The sequence below is a fragment of the Ambystoma mexicanum genome, chromosome 6p (genome assembly GCF_040938575.1).
Source record: "Ambystoma mexicanum isolate Mex_15411 chromosome 6p, UKY_AmexF1_1, whole genome shotgun sequence".
NCBI classification, from domain to species: Eukaryota; Metazoa; Chordata; class Amphibia; order Caudata; family Ambystomatidae; genus Ambystoma; species Ambystoma mexicanum.
Window position 1 is genome coordinate 1030002351 of NC_090935.1, and position 25781 is coordinate 1030028131.

The window sequence follows — 25781 nt, forward strand, 5'->3', positions numbered from 1 at the left end:
CAGTTGGCTAGTACCCAGGACCTTGTCCTATGTAAGGGGTTCTTCAAACCTTGGATCCATGAAGAAGGCTGTGATCTACTGTTTAGCCGAAACGTCTAGGGACCCTGCTCCACCTTGGGTCCAATAGGTCCCATCTTTACAATTGGCTTTGATTTATGTCTATGACGTCGGTACACTTATGCATCAATCTGTTTTCGTTTTGTGGAATTGCATTATATAATCCCTGTATTACTTATGAATCTATGCAATTTGTGTTTGTTGAATAGTAAATATTAGACTGAGGAGTGAAAATAATAAATTATAATTTCTCCTAATTTCATATTAACAAAGTATTTGTGGCATACTCTTTCTCCTTGGTGCTCTCCCATCCTGCCCCTGTATATGTACAAATAAGAGAGATAACAGAGGTTCAGATACACCTCACATTTTATTTGCATCCTAATAATTTGCAAGTAGCTTTGACTGTTCCAGTCAGGACAACCCCCCTTGTGTTCTTTTGTCACTGACAGCCCTTTGTCCTGAGCTGTATTTGGGCTTTCCCTCCCGTACACTACCCTTCTCTGGGTAAGTCTTCAATTTTGTCCAGACCCTAGATTTTTAATTTTTCCACTATTAGCCCTTGATGTTCCATCATGCAATGAAGTGATAATGGCTATTTCATGTCTTTATTTCTTATGGCACGTAAATGTTCAAATACCCTTGTTTTTAGACTTCTTATTGTACTTCCTATGTATGTTTTTAAACGGATACATTCGATTGCGTATAACACAAATTTACTATTGCAATTGATAGTGTTTCACCTTTTCTCTTCCATTTGGTAATCATATCTCTTTCTTTCCATTTACCATTTGTGGGCACAGTTTGCAGTTTCCACATTTGAATGATCCATAAATTAGTTGCTGATAAAACATTCTTCTAATCTCTGTCTTCTCAGTAGATTTAAGTTGACTGGGGCTTAGTTTATCCCAGTGTTGGGGCTTTTCTATAGCATATGCCTGGCTTTTCATCAATATGCTTTTGTAGGGTATCATCTAATTTTAGCATGTCCCAATGTTTTTTGAGGATTTTTCTTAATTTTGAGGCATCTGATCCATAGGTGGTAATACATTTTGTTTTTGTTGGTAACTTCCCCATTCTCAGTTTATCTTGTAACAAGTAATCTCTTGAGATTTTTTCAGCTCTTTTGATTGATTCCTTTACTTTCTTTACTTTGTATCCTCTTTGCGTGAACTTAGTAATTGTTCCTTCTATGTTTGATTCAAATGCTTCTACTGTAGTGCAGTTCCATTTTATCCCCATATTGGATATGCTGTGCTTCGGATGGTTGCTCTGAGCCTGTAAGCGACTGTTGCCTGCAGTTGGTTTCGCATATAAGTTTGTGAGGATTTTGTCTTTTTCTGCATACATTTCTAGATCTAAGAATTGGATCTGGTCTTTGCTAAAACTTTTAGTAAATATCAAATTGTATTCATTTTTGTTTAGATAGTCTTTGGACCCCATCGCAGTGCCTTGCTCCTGCCTATAGATTTATTTGTTGAAGCAAAAGATGTTATTGTGTAAGGCGAAATTCAACATTTCCAGTAGCATGTTATTCTCTTCTTTAAATGACATCGATCTTGTTTTAAAAAAATATTCAGATGCAATTATTCCTTGATGATGATTGATACTTGTATACAATGATACAACGCCCAATGTTGGTAGGTTATAGGTGCCTTGCCAAGGGATTGAGTCTAGCTGATGAATAATATGTTTTGTATCTCTTATGAAAGAGGCTAGTTGCATTGTTAGAGGTTGTAGATGTATATCAATGAATTGCAATATTCTTTCCTTGATAGATCCTATTGCATTGATTATAGGTCTAAATGTTGGGTAACCTTTGTATTTATGGATTTTTGGGAGGAAGTAAATCGTGGACATTATTGGATGTTGAACATTCATATAGCTTTGTTCTTCCTCAGTTAAGAGACCAGTTTCAAGCCAGTTTTTACTCATACCATTCCATGTTTTTGTTAATTCCTTCAATGGATTTTTATTTAATATTTCATAGTTTTGCTGATCATTTAGTTGTTTTGAGACTTCTTTTATTTCCTGTTCCTCTGTATATTTTTGTATTGTGTACTCTTCATATCCAGCTAAGTTTAGCAGGTCAACTGTTTGGTCTATAAACTCTTTGGAGAGTACTGATGGTGTTACCGTTACTTCAGGTGGAGTTTTTCATTTTGGATTTTCCTCAAAGTATTTTTTCAATTTTAATTTTCTACAAAATCTGTAGAGATCTAATTGCATCTGAAAGTAGTCCATTTTATTGGAAGGGCTAAAGGAAAGGCCCTTATTAAGTGCTGAATTCAGATCGGCATCTATTTCTTGATTTGAAAGATTCACGATTAGGTCTACCTTTGATTCCCTCTCAGCTTCGATCTTGTCTGCATTCGTTGTGGATTTCTTTGGGCGTTTTGTCCTCCTCTCTTGCCTCTCCTCCGCTTGATGTGGTTGTCAAAATATTTCGTTGGGGCCTTAAATTGGTATTTGGATTAATCATATTTATTCATTAACTTTTTTGTGTAGCCAAAGCTCTTCCAAAAAAGGACAATCTTGGTCATTTTCTGGGACTGCTTCTTCACCCAATATATTACTTTCTTCGTCATTTCTTTGCTCAGCTCTTTGGTCAATGTCACTGGCAGAGTCTGTCTGAGGATAGCGGCGATATTTGTGGACTAGCATTTTTCGTTGCTCCCAGTTTTTGCAAAGGTCTGATTTTCTGAGTTGTTTTACGGTCCTATTTTCTTTGAAATTTAAAGATTCTTTTTTTAAATCGTTTTCATCATGTATGAATTTCTTCTGTTTTATTATTTTTAATTCATCCTCAAATGTTTGATGATATTAGTCCATTATTGAATAGTTTTTATAGGTTACCTCTGGTAGGTTAGGTTTCTCTATTTTTTGCTTGATTTCTTCAATTTCTTTTGTTATTTTCTCATGGGTGCTTGCTGCTTGATTAATTATGCGAATCATCATTTCCATAGATGTATTTTTTAAAAGATTCTCCCAATCATTCAATGCTTGTATATCATCTTCCTCGAAGGAAGGAAAGATGCATAGTCTTAATCCCCTGGGTATTCTTCCCACTTCCATGTACATTTTAAGTGTTTTTATGTCCCACCATTTGTACAATTCAGTTTTACTTGCTCTTTCCAGTTGTTCAAATAGATTTCTCAGAGGTATTGGTAGGAGAACCTGTATTCTGTGATTTTCTGTGTCGTACGAACAATTCCTCAGCTACTGCTTCCCGTTTTTGATATGCTTCATCCATTTTAGTTTATTCGTCTTTATTTTAAATGCTATTTGAATTCAGCCTGATATGTCCTTAGAGCACACTTTATACACTCTGGCGGCAACCTTAATAGGACTTTGTCCCCGGGGCAAATTCCTGTTTGTTAGCTTGTTTTAGTTGATTTTGGTTGTCAGCTGTGGTATTGCATCATTATCTAGATTGCCATACATGGGGTTAAACTATTTTTCAATTGTATACATTTCCACTGGCGACATACCATGTAGTGTTTTGATTCTTGGTTTGGTGTTTCCAGGTAGTATTCATGCTCTCTTCTCACTTTAATTTACAATGGGAGGTGTTTCATTTTGTAATACTGCACCGTTAGGTTATGTTTAGTTTTACCTGAAATACATAGGCATTCAGTTACACAGCATATCTCAGTGGGACAGGCTTTTTAGGAGGCTAAATCCGGCATTTTTTAACGTTGCTTTTGGGAGGATTTCAAGATTGAACAGCTTGTTTGGCAGATACTTTGCAACCCCCTTGCCCTCATCTATTTTCTTGAATGAGCTCGCCATCCTTTGTCCGGCTTCGGCTGTGACCTGCTCATAGTCATAGGACTGACTCCTGCGAGAATCCAACATAACATACATCGCAGGTCCCGATGAAAGTTCGTTGAAGTGTGTTTTCGCACATGGAATATATATTTGACACTGTAAAATTCGGGAAGCTGATTCATGCATCACAAGCTTCGGAGGGAATGCACTTGCCCGTTTCACCAATAAGTCTACCCATATGCAGTTTTAAGATGTAGCCACATTTACAATAGCCTAACTTATATTGTATATGGAAGTTACAACGTTGTTACCTTTGGAGGTAGTGGATTTGGTGCAAAGGTTATGATCCATGTTATTTCTGGAAGTAGTCTGCATTTTTCCGAGCGGTAGTCTCCGGACTTATGTTGGATAGTAGAGTTTAGTACGGTGTCGGGTATTCTTTCCGGTAGCATAGTGGTCATTGGCACCACCTGAAACACCAGAAGACCAGACTACAATACCCGAAAGGTTTAGATCATTGCCATGTTAATTAAGAGCTGCAAGTTTAATGCGAGGTGGCCATCCAGTTGTGGTTTTGCTTGGCATTCTGGGGCTTGTTGTTTTCCCGAATGTCAAATGGGAAACAAACCTACAAGTCCCAGACTACAAAGGGAAAAATACAGGACTGGATGGCCTTCTCGTGTAAGGCCCTGGAAAACCTGAGGGCTCTGGTTAATCGCTCACCTGCCCCAAAAGCATCATTTGTTAGTACAGGCTATGCTGGGTCACTACTCCTTAATCGATGAATAAGATTAATCCAAACCTCTGCAATCAGATACAAGTAAACTCCAATTCTGCAAGAAATGAATGCAGATGTTGAGAGTAAAAGCATTGGGAAATGTAATAAACTGTCAAACGCGTTCCCCTTTCTGCAATGACTTGGCAGGCTAATGATGCTCTTGAGAGTTGCCCAGAGCTATTGCAGAGGTTAAGATTAATTATAAACTTTCCAGACATCACTTTTTATTTTGCTCTAATCATCCCAAGTGAGACGTGTAGGCCCAGACATTCCTCCCGAGCTAGCCGGGCCTAGGTACTCAAGCTACACCTCACTGGCGAGGCCCAATGAGACTGAAACATGTCTGGGGTTGCTTGTGGTCTGAAGCAGAAGGGATGTGACCAAACACGTCGGGCTGGACTGCCCCTTTTGGAAAGGGATCAGGCCTGATTTACATTTGTTCCTTCCCCTTTCTATGCTGAGGTTGTGATTAATTCTAAACCTTCCAGATTTCGCCTTTTATTTTGCCATTTCATTCATATTTTGCATAACAGGCTGTGTGCCTGCATCAACATCAAAGGAGGACGAAAGTAGGTGATTTCATAATTTGCCAGTAGATATGGAGATTTCAATTTGTCCGATGTCACGTGTGAGATGGCAAGACAGCACTTCCTTTTATGCTCCCATTACTTTGAGTTCTTGAGGTTGTAGCCCAGCATTTATGGGTGGGGGAGGACAGGGGGAAGCATTTTACCAGAATGACCTGGGCTACAAAAGCAGGAGTTGCTGATCAACTCAAAAACTGCACAGTGCCTCCTTGAGAGGTGTAGCTCTACATTGTGTAATTAATGGGTGTGTAGGTGAGCAACACCTTCACTGGGTGGTTAGTTCTTAGTCTTCATTCTTTAGACCATTGGTATATTTTGAACTGACCAGTCGGTGGACTGAATATCATTTTCTTGCCCCTGATGGTGACACTTGGAAAGCCAAAGAAGTGTATTCTCCCCACTCACCTTGTTGTGGTTGGTTATCCCCTGTTCTGTTATGTCAATGCCCCTGATACTGGCTTAGTCAAATGTTGTACGTTAGACTCCGTCCACGCCAGAAAAATCTACAAATTCGCTCTCAAGCCATAAGTCTCTAGCAAAAATAATCGCTAGTGATTAGAATTGAATAGTGGCATCTCTTTAGCTTTAGGCCAGAAATGCGGTCTCTTGTTTGATGGACATTCCACCAATGAGCAAGTACAGCTACTCGCTTGCTTTGGAAGCATCTGTAACTTTCCACCATACATCCCCATTTATATAATTGCACTGCACTACATTCGTTCTGATAAATTATTTTGCTGCAGTAATTGCATGGCTTGTATGCACTAGAAAAATATTGTTTTCACCCATTATTCACATGCTATTCACTGTATGTTCTTGCAATTACTCAGATTCGGTCATCAGTTTTTAGTTTGGGCTATTAGGTGTAACTTGACACTTGGGAGTAAAATGAATTATGAGTGAGTAAAAAAAGTAAGCCCCATTCCTAATGGAAGGATTTTATACGCAAGTAAAACATTTTTTTTTACTGTAAAACAGATTTATTTCTTAATAAATACTTCTTTGCACCAATTTATTCATGCACATTAAAAGATACATTTTTACCTCCTCAGATCAGGCAGAAATAATAGTAGTGACTTCCTGTGGCACTACGTGTACTACTTATCCAAACATATCCATGGAGCTGTGTGGCTGAAAGCAGGGGGACAAGCACCTTATGTGTCCTACATTCTATTGAGTATTTTTACTCCCTAGTTTTATTTATTGGTAGTATTTGCCCATTTTTAGGGATTAAAGTTGGCTGATACACCCCTTATCTGTAGGGCTTTTAAAGACTAATGCCGGCATGCTACTTCCAGCAGGATTTTGCCCCCACTAAGTGCATCTGGTGTTATCCCTCTGGCAATTGCAAATATTGACCTAGATCTGTTGAATCCCATTATCTAGGCTTACCTCTAGCAACCAGTAACCGGATTGTTGAGAGAATAATGTTGCAAGATTTGGTAATTAGTCACGACTTTAGCCCCAGGGTACCATAGAGTTATGTGATTGATAAACAGTGAGGGCTAAGTAAATTGTTCTGATGTGAAGTGTGAGAAAAGCATGTTTTTGCGGTAGGTTCACACTGGGATATATATATATATATATATATATATATATATAAATCTCAAAGGCCCACACGCATGCCTTCTATACATTTAGCATACAGATCCATCATCTTCTCTGTTCCCCCATCATCTTTGTAACTCTTGTGTGCTCTCCACAGTTCCCTACATCCCACCCTGACTTAATCTGAGTGCAATAATGGGGACATTGTTTCGAGAGGTTTAGGTATCATACATTAGTTGGCTTACATTCTAAGACAAAAGTGTCCATCAAATAATCCAGTTATTGATTGATTGAGGAGTGAGTTTGGCACAGAATGTTGGATGTTTATACTGACCAAAACCTTCATGACTGCTCTGTAACTGATTGTCTGACATTTGGAGCAATTTGGCCCCTTGACTGTGCTTCAGCATCCGTCTCAGGAATACTGTTTCCATTTAAGTATGATTAATACCCTCCGAAATCTATTTCAAAATCTGGTTTGCAATGGTATTTGCTCCAAATAGATTTTCTTGCACATATGTCCTAGTAGTTCTGGCCAGTACTAGTGCTTTGCCGAATTTAAGTATTTTGATCAATGCTTCTACTTCTGGATCAGTGAGGGGTAAGTGTATTCATTCTTGATCACCCACAATTTAGGTTGGGCAACAGGCCAGCAAGAAAGAAAACCTGCATCATTGATATTACAATGTATTTTTCAAAGTGTAAGTGTGCGAGAAACTCCGAATTGATTGAGGTACATTTTAATGACCACAGCCTCTGTTATTAATTGCAATAGTGCTCCTGAAGGCCTTTATCATTTTCAGTCTTTGTAAATAATGTCAGTCTTCACATTATCAGAGGGCATGTGTAGGTTTGCACAAGGTGTACTATTCCTTCTCATTTAGTCTGGCGTACAAACCATATCTCGCTTAAATTGTTTTTTTCGAATATTCTGCCCTTTCTTTCAGGTATTTCACTTAAGGTTCTTTTACGAGCCTTTTAGGTTTAGTTTCTCCATTACGCTTTCTCTCTTTCGTGGATAACTCTTAGTTGATGCAAAACTGTTTATTTTCCCTCCAACAAAATCCTTTGACATTCCAAACCTTTCATGGCCAGTAGCAGCATAAATATCGTGCCAAATAAGTTGCCCACGTAATATTGACACCTCCTTTTAGATGCAAAAAAGTTTTTTAAAAAATACAGTTGCAGGCGATCTACATGGTTTCATTTATGAACTTCATTTTGTTGTCTTGGTGGTTACTTGCATTTGACTCTTCCTCTGTTCCTTTGTCTTTCTGCATGCACATACATAGGACTGGTGTACATGCTTTTGGTGCTGCATCGCCCTCCCCTTTCAGCATGGACGTTGCAAACTGTTGTAGCCCTTGTTGGACACTCCCTTTTACTCTGTTTATTGCCTACTGAGTTTTATGGACCTCTCTTTTGGGCTGACTCTTGCGTTTCCTGGGCCACCCTTCAGTCTTTCATACAACATTTATGACTTGAGAGACTGCGACACGTCTCTTGACTTTATCTACTGGATTTCATATTCCGATGGTACAAGTGTTTCCTTTGGCACGTCTACCAAATGTGCATGGAATATGCATGAGTTTGAATGTTATTTTCTTTGCATGCAACGTTTTACAGAGCCCCTAACTGAACAGTTCTCCTTGGGATTGGTGGGCTCACTTGCACTCGCCTCCTATTCCATCTTTAGTGCTGAGGCCCGATAGAAAATGGCACAATTGCACACACAAATGTGGCTGTCACCTTTTCACTGACACTATGCCTGAGCACCATAATTGCCGAGCTATGGACACTGCATTTGTATTTCTGCTAGTTATTAGCCATTTGCCTTTAATTATAAATAAACCTGTTTAATTTCATGTATGCTCGGACTACAGCTGCCGATGGCCACACATCCTGGGGACTCTTTAAGGCCACAGCAGTGGCGGTGGGGGGGGGGGGACTGTGCAAATATCACCTAACATAGTGCTTTTTGCAAGAAGTGTTCATGCGGGCACAGCACGTGCCAGTGATGCAGAACTGCCTAGCGGACACCTTCAGTGGGTTAGTAGTGCACATTTGCAAGTGGACACTGTGCAGATGAGGTCCGGGCCAATATCCTTGCGGCATGTCCGTGATCAGCCTGATCATTTAAATGGCATAAACAACTCTAGGTGCCCTGAGTCTGTTCACTCTACTTCTAATCGCTTCTTGACACCTAGATAGTGCCATCATACCTCTATCTCAATGATCCTACTATCATGAGGAGGCCATGACGGTATGGCCCTATAGAGGATAATGACCACATCCCTCTCCCAGCCTTCCTTCGGTGTGACCAAATTCACCTTTCAGAAAACCAATGCTCTGGTGTGTCACCTCGGACACATGGCCAGGCAGACCCCAGTTCACATATCTGGGACAGCAGGGGTGCCCTATCAATGCTTCCTGACACGTCTCTGGGCAACACATTAATAGGGAATTCATGGGTACTTCTTGGGCCCATCACGCATCCATTCTTCACTAACTTTTTACAAACACTTCTCCCTGATGTCTTGGAAAATCTACCTTCATGGGAAAATACTCGCTTCCTTTTCTCTCCATGTGCTTTCTTCCAACATCACCCTACACATCCATCTACACATAATGACAACAGCACTATCCACACTTTCTCGTTTTCAAATAATTGTTGCGTTGCATAATTATGTAGTATATCGGAAAAATGTCCATCTTTGATTGGAGTTTTAAAATGCGTGTTCTACAATGCATTGCACCCTGCAACATCTATATAACAACCTGGAAATAACGTTCTTATGTCAAGCAAGTTGTGAGATCACAACTGACCTTTAATCAGATGGCATCAGAACTGTTCTATAATCAGTTGTTATGCTTTAGTTGTGAGGTCCCAAATGCCTCCTGCTTGAGCCAGCAGAGTGAATTTCAGCAGTCCCTGTAGCACTTGATTAAAGCTGTGAAAAGCTTTTAAAATTCCTTGCATGCAGAGTAGTTTTCTGTGACAGCCGGTAATTGAAAAGGAACTGTTTATGGTAGAATGTTTCATTTGTGCACTGCCAGAGTTTACCTCGGGCAACAATCTGCAGGGTATTATTTATTTCAAAGCGCAAAATGAGTTTTTTTTCAATACAGGTCATTAAACTGCTTGAACAATTGTTTTGCAACACATTAGGAGCTTTTTTAGTAAATTTTGCTTTTTTTAAATCCAAACAGATTTCACATTATATGGATCAGCAAGTGGAAGATCTCTTAAATTATAATAAGCAAGAGACGTGGTATTAAAGGGAATGACAGTGTGTGGCCATGTATCATAAGGAATAAAATGCCCTCTACTACCATACATAAGGATATTGCAAATCACCTTAGAGTTCAGTGACTCTTAAGGGAACTCTGCCTTCGCCCTCGTTCTGTCACGAAGTTCCCGAGTGGCTTGCAATATCCTTAGAATGTAGGGTAATGGGTACATTATTCCATATATGAAAATATCAGAAAGGTTGTGTGGGCTGGTAGGCAGCTCATTTGATAGTTTGTTGTGCCTATTCTTAATTTTGTTTTCTCCTTCTCTCCACAGGTTCTTGTGACTAGTTTTATATCATCTTTCATGTGTCCCCTCCCCTTTTTGCCTGGTTGACTGCGTTGGGCACAGCGGCACGGTGAACAAGAGGAAAAGAGACCTGGGTGGCTCACTGCCCATGCGATCATGGCTGTCAAAAATGTGCCACTGCTGCAAGAATGCCTCTTTGCAACTGTGCCTTCCAACGGAGCATGTGGAAGAGGCCTCTGGGCAAGAAGACCACGGACATTTAGCATTTTTTCTTTAAACAATGATGTAAGAAAAGATCAGACTTTAAGGTGATCTTTTTCTGCTTGTGCACAGAATTACTTTGCATTTTTTCTAGATTCCCGCGATTTTCCATCATGATTCCTCTGCAACGTTTTTCCCCCTTCATAATAGTTTGAAAGGGCTGGGACCTGCAAGCACAATATTTTTGTTTTGGAACGTCAACCGTATTACATGATAACACGCATGCTTGGCCTTTTGTGCAGCGGTCGCTTCTTGGTGCCAAGGATAAAAAAAATGCTTGTGGCTGCGAGCTGATGTTACTTTTGGTGACTGGCGGTTTGGATGAGGCACCAGTCAGCACCAAGGAAGAAATGAAAAGCAAAAAAAGACTTGCAACTTAGCTTCATTAGAGATTGTCCTTTTTAGTTAAAGAACCCCAACCTGGTCTTGACAAAAATAAAATAATGATTATAATAATACAAATCTTGCATCGGAATGGGATTCTATTGTAAATGTTGGTATATTTATTTTGAAAGATCTGACCTCGAGATTGTAAACCAGTGCAGTAACGTACAAAAAGTGTTGTGTTTGTGTTTCGTTCTGTTTAAAAGAAACACTGTCATGTTTGCTGCTTCTTTTCTATTTTGCCTAGTTTTAGGTGGAAATCCTCTCCTGTAGCAGCATGTCGCACTGCCCGCATTACTCACTAAAGTTCACTGGCCTTTTTCGTGGTTGCCAGTTACTGTGTACTAACAGACTAGGGACCATGTGGCCACTAAAGGGGCAGCATTTAATACTGGTAACCGATGCCAGCTGAGGGAGGATGGGAAGCCAACTTACAGGGTTGCTTTTTACTACGTTGGTAAAAAGCATTTGCTCAGGTTCTCAGGCATGTTTTCCCCTTCACATCTTGTGGCAATTGTATTTTGATATTGCTCTGTCTTGAAGTATCCATTTCACGTGTTGAGGGTGGGGTTTCCAGTGTCTTTGCATTCAGTAGGAACCTGGCAAAAAGCCAATTGCAGTGTGATTAAATCAGTTGCTCCTAACTTAATACAAAAGGGACCAAATGGGCCTGATCCATGTCTTTTCAATATTCATGGAAGGCCAACTACCCTATATTGACTTTTATGCCGGCCTCTGCCACGGCACAAGACCACATTACAGCAATTTTTGTTAGTTGCTACACCATATATTACTTAACCACAGCCAAAAAGAGATTACATTTTTCTGGACAACCATAATTAAGAGGCCTTCGGCTTTCAGAATTAAACATTCTCTGTTTGGAAGCACTTTGGATTACAGACTTGTATATTCTAAAGAGCTGATAAATAAGCCGTCGGACAGTGCCAATGTTTTGTGGAGCTCAGTTTACTTTGCCATTCTTGGTTTGTATGGATTACTGGATTGTGGTACCAATATTATTTCTAACAGTGTTAAGTAGCCATTTCTTAGCCCTACCCTCTAATTATGGGACATTTTGATTTTCTTTGCAAAATGTTTGGATATGATTTTAACAATGGTTGTCACTTAAAAATATACTATGGAAAGCTGGTTTATCTTGGTTTCATCAAAACTGTAGCCAGAACAAAAAAATGACATATTTTTATAACATAAACATACATTTTTTGTACATTGTGTTCATTCTTGAATAAAGTCAGTTCAGTGTTGGCTTGTAGATATTAATAAGAAACTATTGACTTTAATTCAATAAACATCTTCTTTAATTTTCTGGTTGTTTCCTGTTTCTGTGACAATTACAAGCAACATTGTGTTTCTGTTTCTTGATCTGTTTGAAATGCACATACAGCAATATTTAATAAACATGTATGTTAAATGCACATTTTAGGGTTGAATTCAATAAACCAATATTGTAGGACTGTGACACTTACTAAAATATTAACAAAAGCACCATTTGCTATTCCTATTAGTGCCCAGATGGACATAACCACAATATCAAAAACATCTATAAAATATTCCATTCATTAGTGCGCAAACACTTGGTGGGCCGGTATCCTGTTAGGGATGCTGTACACTAGAAGTAGATTAAACAGAAGATTGTCTAAATGGTTTTGGAATATGGTCAAATAAAGTTGGGACAAAAATACTACTTGATGTTTCAGCATAAGAGAATCCGATGCCAAACTACAAATATTTCTGTTGGAATTTTAGGGTTACCAGACATTTGTCGAAAAAAATTGGTCGACCAGACAAATGGTCGAACCAATTTGGTCGAAAACCAAATGGTCGAATTTATTTGTTTTTTTATTTTCACTCCTTTTTTTTATTTGGGGGGGTCCCCCAACCCCCTTTTTTTTCTAAAAAAAAACACTTTTTAAAAAACGAAAACCCGAAAAATAAATATATAATTAAAAAAAAATCGACCATTTGGTTTTCGACCAAATTGCGTCGACCAAATGTCATTCGACCAGTTTTAATTCGACCAAATGACTGGACACCAATTTTAGTCATGAGACTAAAAAGTGGTGGGTGTGCTTTTTATTTTTAGTGAATCCCAACAGGATTTTAGCCACTTAACCCCCAAATCATGTGCACAATTGTAGCAATGGTCCTTCTCCACCAAGGACAGCGGTCGCTTGTAAATGGGATCAGTAGGATTCAGTTTAGTTACCTAAATCCACTTTTGTATATCCGTGCTTTACACTGGGACATCCTCCCTATCATGCTAAAGACATGTAAGTTTGCTGCCAAGAAATATTCTTTTAACTTAATTCCGCAAAACATTTTGCATAATGACCATTAATGCTGCGTTGTGAATTACTGTTTCCTGTTCCACAGTATTTAAACATATGTTTCTACAAGTACGATGTCGAAGAGTTAATTTCTTAGGCAAAACTGAATAAAGCCATTTCATGACATGCAATTGTGCAAAGAACAAAAGCTTTTATTTCTTCACAGCCAGCCGGGAGGTTTCCCATGCAACAAGATGTTTTCCGTTGGCAATGAAAGTCTCAAGTTTTTTCTAAATCCAGCTTCCATTTATAGCAAGAAAAGCATCACACATCAGTCCTGCTATAACCTAAACCTTACACTGTAATTGGCCAGGTTTCTGTGTAGAATACATTGCCCTTTCTTATTGGACAGGCACGCTTCCTGAAATAAAGAATTGTCTTATTCTAATGACTCATTCTACGCTGGTCAGCATATAACTTGTTTTTCCCATTTTCAAATGTATCATGGAATTTATGTTGCAAAGCAGCTTTGTGATGAATCGGGCTGTAGCTCAGCTCTGTCAATGACACAAGGCCTGCAGTCATGTTTCCATTGGCTACTCCGTCTTATCTATTTCTTACTTTACTGCCAAATTCATGGAACTCTTGAGCAACACTGCTAAAACCTGTCTAGTCTACTATTTAATGCTTTCAAGTTGGTGCATCAGGCCTCACTTGATCAGATTCTGCCTTATTCTACATTTTCAACCATGCCTGAAGAATTATTTCTATGGCTTCAGCATTTCTAACTTGCCTGAGGCTTAAAGCCTGTATTTATTTGTAATGCATGTTTATGACGTCCATTTTAAAAGGAATGGACACCTTTTGCTGTTGCATTTCTATGGCAATTAAATGTATCCATGTGTTAGTCATGTTATTCGGAAATGTATGCACTTCTTTATGTATGTGTTTTCCTAAACAAATGAATGCAGTGTAATACTTTTTATGTCTTAAGTGCATTCTTTTAACTCTATGTTCATGTAGCTTCATGATGAATGTAATTTACTTTGTCTATTGAATGTATACATATACCCCTATCCACCTTCAATTCAATTGATATGTCATTTATAATACGCCTATACACAAGTGTTTAAAGGCGCGGCAAGGGAGGGGGAACAAAGGGAAGACCGACAATGATCCTACTACGCCAGGTGTTATTCACATCGCAAAAGTGCATGGAAAGGGGGAAAGGGAACTGCGAGGGGGAAGGGAGAGGGGAAAGTGCAGTACATGGGATAGTAGAATAAATAAGATAAATAAAGGGCCAGCTGGTGTCAAGTGCAAGGTAAGTGCAGACATAAGTGCTGGGAGGTGGACTGCAGGGATACAGAAAACAGTCCCGAGGTGCAGGGGTTGCCAGGGAGGCGGTGCCGGTGGGCAACTGTGGGGCCTAGGCCCGAGATCAATGACTGGCCAGGTAACCAGTGCAGTTTCTGTCAGGAATTTAGCAGGGGAGAGAGAGAGAAAGCAGAAGCAAAAAAGGTTTTGAGGTGCTTCTGGAACCGGAGATGGTTCTCCTCAAGTTTCAGGGAGGCAGGAAGGCTGTTCCAGAGGGAGGGCCCTGCCGAAGAGAGAGAGATCTACCCCCAACTCGTTGCTTGGAGAAGCGACTGCCCCTGAGGGAGTTGGAGGCGGATGAGCGAAGAGCTTGAGAAAGAGGATATTTAGGGAGAGTTGAAGATATTTCAGCCCCAGAAGGGGGAAGGAGAGGAAAGGAAGAATACCTCTGAGGAGGTGCAGCTGGTAGTGTGACTTCTTAGAGACGTCAGAGATGTGAGGAGAGGAGTGTGTGGAGTCGAAGATGACCCCAAGGTTTTTAGCCTTGCAGGTAGGAGCAGGAAGAAGGCCAAGAGAGGCCGGCCAGAGAGCTGCAGGGAAGGAGGGAGTGGGTATGCCGATGAGTAGAATCTGTCTTACTGGCATTAAGGCAGAGGTCATTGGTGGCACACCACTCCTGGATGGCAGACAGACAGAGATGAGGGAAGGAGAGGAGGTGGCTGAGGGTAGCCTGAAAATGAGCTGGGTATCATCTGCATAGCACTGAAAGTTGGGGCAGAGAGCAGCAATGTGGGGGGCAAGGAGTGCCAGGTATTGGTTGAACAGCCAGGGAGAGAGGTTAGATCCCTGGGGGACACCACAGGTAGAGAAAAAGATATCTGAGAGGAAGGACCCAAGTTGGACCTGGGAGGTTCAGTTGGAGAGGAAAGAAATCAGCCACACCAGGGCCTGACCAGTGATACCCAGGTTATCACGGAGACGGTTGAGCAGGATGGCATGGTTGACGTTGTCAAAGGCAGAAGCGAGATAAAGCAAGATGAGAACGCACGGAGTGTTGGAGTCAAATTTATATTGTATGCATTCCCTGATGCACCTGCCTGGAATAAGAGTGGTATGTTGCCTCAATGAACAATGCTTCTCACTTTTATAATGTTGGACAAGAGTGCGGGGCACGGGCTCTGAATGGCATGGTGCCTGTCCATCACTAGAGGGGTTTTGGGGTTAGTCTCTTTTGGTCTACGCCTCTTCAACTTTGTGTAAGTGTTTCACCTGCAAGCACATCTGGCATCCCGTCTTCTTTCCTTTATACTCCTCCAGTTTCTTTTGGACACTCTTGTGATATCAAACACCCCTTTCCGCTGTATGTTCATTTTCAGCACCCTGTTCATCTTAGTTTGGCCCCTCTGTCTAAGAAACCAGTAATGGAGAAAAGGAGTCAAGATAGAACTGTCAAATATGTTCAAACATTTTTATAAAATGTGCAGACAAAATTGCAAGACATTGCAGATGGATGGGAACTACCAAATTTGAATTTTTAAATATTCAGCAAATTCAAAAAAATGTAACCAAAAATCTAAATACATTTTAGTTAAAAATGCCAGAATGTACATATAATATTTCAATAGTTTCAAACTGTTTTAGAATATATGCATTCTCATTTAGTTCAATCATGGAAAAGATTTGAGAAAACAACACTTTTAGAAAAACAAAAACCTGGTAACAATTCATGTCCTAATAATGCAATTCATCAAGTTAAACAAAGTTCAACAAAAGAAAAACTTTCTTTTTAAGGTTCAGCTTCAGTTGTGACCAGAAGTAAAGAAATATTAGTGTCCTGTAGTTTCGGGACTCAGCCTTTAGTCAAACACAAACAGATTAGATATATCGATTAGATATATCTGCCCTAATAAGTCCAGATATTCTTCCATCAAGAGGAATTCAGTCGATTTCCAAACGATTTAGAAGTATACCGTTATGGGTTCTCTTTTCAATTGATTTACCATAAGTGTGATCTTCCATCCATATAATATATCACTGTAAAATAAAACGCTAAACTTCAATAATCATTCTCTAGTGTGCCAAACTTTAAAGAAGAATAAACCCTCTCTCCTACCTTAATCCTGAAAGTCCTGTTTTTCCACTCAGCACCCTACGTGTTCAAAGATCTGAGTTACTAGCCATACAATCAAATTTACCACCTCTTTTGTGATCTAATTAGATCAAAGAAAATATCCCGAAATAACTTGTTAATATTTCTAGCAGGTATAAGTGAACCTCTGAAGTTTCATGCAAACCTACCTGACTGCTGGGGTTTTTTATGTGTCCCTAAAATTCCCATGTGAAAAGCTAAGTTACACTAGACCGTCAACCTCAATTCCATCTAACTCTCTAGTGGGTGCCCTGCTGGAATCCACTGAAGCTCACCAAAAAGTATAATTATTTCAAATCAGTCTCATGATGCTCCCAGTAATGTAAGTAAAATCGCATTGCCATTGAAGTTCCCTGTATAAAACATTAAAACAGACTCTTCTCACCAGCATTTCTCTTCAATCTTAATAACTGTTCTTTTAGTCATTTCATTGTATTCCAGCTCAAATTCCCTTTTACAATCGATCTCATAACCTTTTTCAACCAATGATTAATGAAGATTATGGACATTTAAACAAAGTGATCTTCTTTGCGTCACAATTAATTGATATTATCTCACAAGTTAAAGAGGGGGGTTTTGTAAGCACCGGGAAAATGTGGCTACGGCGCTGGAGTTTACTTCGTTGAGGTTGATTGTGTACTTGCAGCCCGTTGTAAGAACCAAGTGGGGCTGTGCTTGAAGCCCCTGGTGAGATGTTGCAGCGGGGTTGGAGATTCTTACGGAGTTGCCGCTGTACACAAGATTTGCATTTACAGAAGACTTCAATTTTGTTTTTCATGTTTCTATTTCAAAAAGTCACGACAACTTGTATCTTGCATTGTGTGATTGTTTTTTAATGTTATTGAGGTGCCGACACATGTTTTGACCACTTGGGGGTCTTTATCAAGGCGGGTAGGTTATTTTCATGAACACTAGTCTGGGGTAGCTGTAATGCTTAGCAATGTGGGGCACTGGATAGTGCTTCTGTATAGCAGGGGATGTTAAGATTTGTGTATTCTATAAAATATTCTGAGGTGAGGCAAGGTGATAGTGCCTAATAACAAAGCTTTGCCTGTAGTCATTAGGTTTACTGTTGACATTTGTAAGAGGACTGATGGTTTAGGTTTAAATGCACTAGACTTAGACTGGAAAAGAAAACGCACAAAACAATTACACATTTCTGGCCGCACTGCCCATGTTACCTCAACATCCTAGTTTCTTGGGGTTTATCGTCACTTTCACCACTTTCGCCGTGCAATTTGGTCTCATGGCAACCTTTTTAAGCCCACTCTTCTGTTTAAAGATTTGTAAACTTCAGCATTTTACCTTTAGCTAAAATGAAATGACAGGTTCATTAACGAAACTGCACCCTTTTATTAATTGAACAGACATGAATGGAAGGATCTGCGCATCGTTATTGCGATTAAACAATTCATGCAGAAAAACTGCAACCTATTTACAGGGAATTACAGACGCTGTAGAAAATGATTAGAGACGTACATTCTTGGAATTATTTTGCTCCTAGCATGTCTAGAAGCATTTCTCACATAGTCGCAGGCGATCTTTCACTGTGATGCTGACCATTTCTTTCCCAATTATTTGCCCCATGTACCAGTTGTGGTGGGTTAGAAGGTACACTTGAGGGACATTTCTGCTGACGTTTATTACAATAATGATAAGGCCTATCTTCCTCTATTGCTAGAGGGCTATCACTGCCTATCTAAACAGAAGGTGCATGTCGGTAATCGGGAAGTTCCAAATGAATAGGCCCATGCTCCAAACTAGTTCTAACTGACCCTACCACTATTTTAACTAACTTAAAGTCGATCAGGAGAATGTATCCCTTCTCCTGATAGTCTCATATTGAAATGTCTCTTTTTTACTCCAAAGTTCTCTTTAGAATCTTTGCCACCTTCTGGATACGTTGTTGTAACTCTTTAACAATACACTTGGGTTTTATCTCTTTAGTGCCTGACTTTCCACAGTCTTCCTCGATGCCCTTTCTTATAGTCTGTCCCAGACTTGTGTGCCTTTCTAACTCTTGTATCTCAGTCCTCCTTAGTTTGGGTGGTGTTTCTTGTAATTTGACCTTCCCCCTCTCCTGGGTGTTCTCCCTTTGATTATCCCTCTCATCTGGTTCACTTGAGTTCACTTCACATTGTTGGGAAGGAGAGAGGTCTTCCACGCCCCTATGCGATTCCGAATGAGAAACAAACAATAAACCGCACTTCAACGGAGCAGGGGGGCGCGCATGCAAGAAATTGCAAAATTGCGTATTGCGTGCATTAGGAGAGGCGAGTGTAAACTTCATCTTAGTTATTGGCAGCCATTTTGGATCATGGGCCCAAGCGCAGCCAAAACTCCAAACGTGTTAGTATTAGGCTTGTATTAGTGGTACAGCCGTTCACACCATGAGTGAGCTGCAGAGAGTTACAAGCCTTTAATTATCTCAAAGACTACAGACTTTAGCGTCCCAGTAAAAATGTGCTCAACAAGGCCATGAGGTGGGGGCAGTGCGCCTCTTGGCTGTTACCATCCCACGATACAGAAAACATGGCACTTAGCCCCAATACCCCCCCCCCCCTTGCATCAGAACTACAGCCCTCCTATGATTTCATCTGACGCAGTTTTTCATCTGACACTCCAGCCAAGGACTCCTTTCCCGACAATGAATGTGGCGCTGTTTTTTTATTACTGTACTTTCCCTAGATATGCTCATATTTGTATACATTGTACTCCCGCTATTTTCCTTAGAGTCTAGTCACATTATGTGATAGTTATGCATAAGGAAGTATTAGCTTTGAAGCAGAGCAAGAATTTCTTTGCATGAAGATAACCAGTTAGGTTATGAAGATTGTCTGGTAATACTGCTGTTTTTTTGTTTGCTACATTTTCCCTGTATATGCTCATCTGTGTATGTATTGTCTGTGTTTTGTTTGCACTAATGCAATTATGTCGTAAGGGGGTTTTATTGGCTACTTATTAAATGTTTAGCAGTACGCAAAACTCTAATAAAGCATTTATCATTTTACTATTCAACATGACAAGATTATTAATATTGCACCTCCATCATGTATACTGCACACAATGCCTATGTTTCTATATGAGTAGCTTAGTATACTGGAAATAACTTCATAATAGAATGCTATTTGGATTAATGCATTGCTTAATGCACTACATACCTCATGATACTTATTCCAAGGATTCTTGACACTTCTTACTAACATTACAATAAGAATCCATTGAACAGACTTTTCATGAAAAGTAAATGCACATGTGATATCAGTGGCATTTGTAATGTCATCTTTGATGTCCTGGGGGTTTGTCTTAGCAGTGCACGGTGGCGGCGCGAGTTATAGTTGCATATCTTACCGTAACTGGCGAATTTCAGTTGTTTTTTGGTTTTACATGGAACCATAACGTCCGTTTAACAATGTTTTTTTCACTGAATTGCATAGGTTTTTAGTAGCGTAACCTAATCATAACACCCCTTTAACAACGTTTTTTCACTGACTATAGATAATATAAATTTGATAAATATTTACTAGGATTCCCTTAGTTTATATAAATATAACCTAGAAGATACTGAACCCTCTGCCTCACGCTAGTGATTTTCGATGTCTGTGGACCGTGCGCATGTCAGTGGATGGAAGCAGTCCACATCAATACTATCCAAAAACTCAGGGGGTATCTTACATTGTTGTATCATGCAATAGAAACACTGAACATGTTAACAAAAAAAAGCACATAAACATATTACATTTAATAGTAAGTGGAAACTGTATATGTTGGACATCAACGGTCCAATTAAATAGTATATGCAACAGAAAGGAATATACCAAAACAAAATAAATATGCCTCCAATATAATTACCTCACAGAAACTGCACATCAAAAACCAACAGCAGACCTACGCAGCATTAACAGCAAAACTTAGCAAGAAACTAGTAAGTACACTACATTTATTTTATATATTTATAAACTTTCTGTATTGGGTACACTAAAAGTATTTTTTTTTTGTTGTTTACACAGAAATGTCTAGTACTTTGCAATGGCTGGAAGAAATTTTTCCCCGGGATGAAATGAGTGAAGACGGTGATGCTAATGGTAGACACTACCTGCACTTCTCTAAATAAACCAATTAATAACCATTATTTTATTTTTACTTTTTTTTTAACAGACCATACAGACATTAAACATAATATACCGAGAGAGACGTTAGAAAATCCTCTGCAACGAATGGAGCTAAAAATGAATTTGTTAATGAAAAATGTCATTCTTTTAAAAAACATTGTGGAGGACCATATAAGATCGAAAATTAAATATCACTGTCCCACATTTACCTGTACCCCCCTCTCCATGTCCCACCCAACTATCCCCAAAAACTCCCCAGCAAGAAAAATGTTACGATGACACTTCTCCCTTCCTCCCCTACCATCCATCATGTCCAAACCCCCGATTCCCCTGTATTTGTTTCAGTTTCTGCTTCCCCCTCTCTTTCGTAATTTTTATACTTTTATACAATAATAAAATATGAAGTGTGTAGTTAGTATATTCCTCTGTGCTTTTTTTTTTTTAAAAAAGGCAGTTAATGTGTCCGCGGAGAGCATGGGTGTTTGGAATGTCCGTAATTAACCAAAATGGGGTTGTCCTAAGGACACTATACCTGTTCACGCTCAAAATGGATGTGTCCTTAGGACACACAAGATGTCCTCCTGTCCGTAATTAACCAAAATGGGTGTGTGCTAAGGATACTATATCTGTTCGCACTGTCCTCAATCAAGATGGAAGTGACCTTGGGACACACAAGATGTCCACCTGTCTGCAATCAACCAAAATGGGGGTGTCCTAAGGACACTATACCTGTTCAAATTGGCCGTAGTCAAAATAAGGGTGTCTGCAGAACACTAAAGACGTCTCCATGTCCCTGATTGCATTGTCCGCACCCAGAATGAAAATGTCCGTCGAACACATATCCTGTCTGCAAAGTTATGACGCACATTTATTTGGTTCGTGGACCTGAACACTGTCCGTAGAACACCCGTGTGCATGCGTATCACACCCTTTGCTCCTACGAACATTGTGCCTGTCTGCCGCATGTGTAGCACTTTTAATTAGTTCGGGGACTGGAACACTGTCCGTAGAGGACCCGCACACATGCCCACAACCGACCCACGCATTTGGTGTTCTACGGACAGCCGTCTCATTGTGAACATGTCTGCGATGTCATGTGACCGCACCCGCGCTAAGCGTAACAAACACTGTCTTTGAACCCTTTTTGCTGTTCGAAGTGTTCGCGGGCAGCGCGTGTGTCTGCGAAGCGGACCCCAGCACCCCTATAAAAGGCCACATTGCAGAACTGCTCCTCAGTCTGTTTTTGCAGTTCCAGGACAGACACTGCTGAATTTTATATTCTGCTAATTGCTGCCTTTGCTAGCCTCCTGAAACCATTGAAGATGGCAACCATGACTGCTGCTGCTGCTACTGCTGGTGCTACTTCTGCCTAAGCACCACCCCCACACCACCACCACCACCTACCCAAGGGCCTGCAGAGGGGAACAGGCGTGAGGATGCAGAGATGAAGAGGACGAGGTAGTGGAAGTCCCTACTACTAGCACTCACTGTGAATCTTGGGTGTGGAGGTTGTTTGCCACTCTTGATGGAGTACCAAAAGCATGTGCAAACAAGGTGTGCACTCAGTGCCAGGTGGTGCTGAGTCGTGGCAAGCCTGGTTTGTATAACTATAGTACTACATCAATGAAGCGGCACCTAAGGTCGTTCCAGGTTGGGGCTATTAGTAAGGTTGTACCTTGCGATAAACGTAGTAGGTTGAGTTCCCATGCAGCATCCTCTGTTTCTGCTCCTGCCACCACAAGACATTCCTGTGAACAGCGCATCCCTCCAGCTGCCTCACAGGCCATACGTGATGATGTTGACCCTTACTTTTCGAGGGTCACAGTATTGTGCATGTACTGTGATGCAGTACTCTGCAGGGGGAGAACCTTCGAAGTGCTTTTGAGGCTGCAGTTAAGGAGCATGAGTAGGACTGCCCACTATCTGAATAAGGCCCACCCTACATCTTCCTTTCTCCACCTGCCCTTTCTTATCCCCGTGGTTGGTGTCCCTTCCTTACCCTCCTTTCCTTGTGTCATGTTTTAAAACATTACATGCTGCAGGGCCCTGTGCATTTTTTAGAAGTCTTTGGACTGCCCGCGGACCTCTAAAATTTTTGCGGTGCTGCCCTGTCAGAACCATTGCACTTTTCTCTGGGAGGAAGTGATGGCTCTGAAAAGAGCCTTTTTGTGGTGTTTTTTTGAGTTTCAAAAACTTTAAATGGTCAACACCTACTGAAAAATGGATTGCTATAATTCCAAAAAGGGTTGCAATGCTTTTTGTATATTTCGTAAAAAAATCTGATTGCATAAGTAAGATGTACTCCATCTCTGCGAAAAATGTGTGTGCTGCGAAACATATTTTCATTGTGAAAAGAGGACATGCCAACATCTCTCAAAAAGGCACAAACAGACATTGCGCCTCGCTTTATCGATTTGTGGACAAAATGAAGAACGCAGCCTCATTTGTGTCTGCGCAATACGAGAAAAAATTACTCAGGGAGTTTGGAAACTTATACATGATTTTCCCAAGTCCTTCTTTCATTTCAAATTGCAAAGAAATTCCAGATACATGTCCTAAACTGTTCCCTCCACAATGAATAATAAGAATATCTGGATGACACTGTCACCAAAGTAGCACAAAAAAGTACCAAATCCAGCCACTTCATTCCACGCACTCCATGCCACTGCACTTCCACATGAGGGAATCCAAGATGTACAGCCACTCCGCAGCAATCTGCATGCACCTCCAACCAATTTATCCATGAGTCTTCCAAAATCCAGACAATCTGCTTCCTGAAACACACAGCCATAGCTATCTGATCTCCTCTCAGGAAAAATACTTTCTAACGGTCTCTCCTTACACATCACACCCAGTAAACCTTAGTGACCAATCCCTTGCTCGAAGTCTCATTTGCATGCCTCTCAAACTCAAAATCCCTGTATATAATACCCGCTGTCCGCGGACAACCGTGGTGTCTGCAGACCAATCGAAAAATTTGAGTGGGGAATCAAAATTTAAATAGTGCGCCCCATTTTCACTTTGAGGTTGGCTCTGAAAAGAGCCTTTTTTTCTTTTTTTTAAAAGATGCTTCAGAAACACTTTTTTTTATTTTGTATTTTTTGTTTTTTTTCTTATTTTCCCTCCAAAAATCTTCATTAGCTTCTCCAAAGCAATCCTTATGTTCCAAAACAGCATGGCATTTCCCATAACAGATAAAGACATGCCATCTTCTTTAAAATCAACATTACCAGAGTCAATGTTGTCATAGTTACAAAAGAACATGCCAGCTTTAAGCATAAAAGCAAGCATGCCTCGGTTAAACAACTAGCAATATTTTGCTGAGAACAAAAAACAGAACTATTGTCCCATATTGCCCTAGGTACCAAACCAAAAAAAATTACCTTTTCATTTGGAAGTTGTTTCATTACTGCCTCAAACAAGTTTTCGAGATCTTTCAACAAAGTAGGGGCACTGACATAGCCCAAATGCAAAGCACCACAGTGCAGAACACCCACATGTGGACTGTTCACCCTGCCCATATTTTCACAAACCTGTACAATTGCCTGCAAATTAAAACCAGGCACAGTGCTCCACTCCACCTCCGCTCCTTTTATATCAAATTTATTTGCCACATTCCTACATTTTGCATATTGCTCAAAACCATGCACAAACATATCTCCAAGCACCAACACCCTGACTTTCTCCACCTCTGCCATCTTCACTATACACACCCTCTCTCAATACAAAGCAGAACCTCAACACCTCATTGGCTAATCCCTACAGTACCCTTTCCATGCTGGATTTGCTGAGAAACCCCTGATGTGTCACGCCCTGTCCGCGTAACAATGGGGCAGCCCTTCTACCCTTTCCACTTCAATCTCTGCACAATTCCCTCATTGGCTACTGTTAAGCAGTCTCACAACCATCCACCAATCACATGCAAGAACTCTACATCTAACTCCATCATGACAGATCAGAACTTTAGATGTACTATTGATAATTCTCAGTACAATTGGGCCGTGACTGCAAAGGACCTACAGCAACAAGGACTATAAAACTCCCCAATATTTCTACTTGCAGATTCATGCACATCCACATGCATGAACACAAACTACAGGTATGAATATTTTATGCACAGTACATGTACAGCTCTTGTATGAATGCATATAAACAGAGTAACTGCCACTTACCCTGTATAACCTGTAAAGCAAACGTACTGTCATTTCTCCCATCTGATATGATCAAGTGCCACTTGCAAAGCTGTCTGCTCTCCACATTTTTATTTACACACACAGCTATCTAAAAGTGTCATTGCATGTTAAATAATGAGATAAATAACAGTATCGTGGAAAAAGGCGTTGTAGTGTGTTATAAAATGACACACAGCCAGGATCAGTACATGCATCTTTATTCATGCACACAGATAAGCAATATTTAAAAGGCGCCCAGCTGAAATAACACCACTGCCTCTACATCAAATCCTTCTGCTTTGTTTCCCACACCTTCACAAATGCATACATTGCATGCTTTTCTGTACAGTTCCTGCCATTTACCCTGTAAAAATAGCAAAAGCGTATGATTATTTCTTCTATCTCCTAACATCCAATAACACCGCCTTTAAAAAGCCAAGTGTGCTATGTGCACTTACTATTGTACTCCTCAGTAGGGGAAGGTTGTCGGGCTTGGCGTTCGCTCGGGTTCTCTTCCTCCGCTCTGGATCTCGTACTTATCGTTATTGCTGGTGTCCCACTCTCTGTCTTCTGAGTCCGGTTAGATTGCAGGCACCCAACAATCTTGTACACTCCCCACCTGGATGGTTTTGGCATAGTTCGACAGGCTCATGGCGCACCACAATCTCGTCGTAGTCACGCCTCCACCAGGGTTATGTTGATCTTCTCCGCTGTTTCTCTGTTCTCAAAAAAGCAGGTCCTCCATTGTTTTCCTCTGGCATTCAGGTCTCCACTGAAAGTTGTATGCCCTGCAGCCCTCCTTTGCTCCACCTCTCA

The 25781-nt window shown here is 40.4% G+C and overlaps 1 protein-coding gene and 1 long non-coding RNA gene across 7 annotated transcripts in view; one reads left to right on the plus strand and one right to left on the minus strand.

The window, feature by feature from the left end:
• Positions 1-12254, plus strand: part of CDC42SE2 (CDC42 small effector 2) — a 559740-nt gene extending 547486 nt beyond the window's left edge. For all 4 annotated transcript variants that reach the window (XM_069625631.1, XM_069625633.1, XM_069625634.1 and 1 more), the window contains one exon: positions 10310-12254. The gene's annotated coding sequence lies outside the window, so the exon portion shown is untranslated. The remainder of the gene's footprint in view (positions 1-10309) is intronic.
• The window catches only part of LOC138510157 (uncharacterized), a 169127-nt gene that overhangs the window by 59634 nt on the left and 83712 nt on the right, over positions 1-25781 (minus strand). For all 3 annotated transcript variants that reach the window (XR_011280332.1, XR_011280331.1, XR_011280333.1), the window contains exon 2: positions 15802-15939. This is a non-coding gene — a long non-coding RNA (uncharacterized lncRNA). The remainder of the gene's footprint in view (positions 1-15801; positions 15940-25781) is intronic.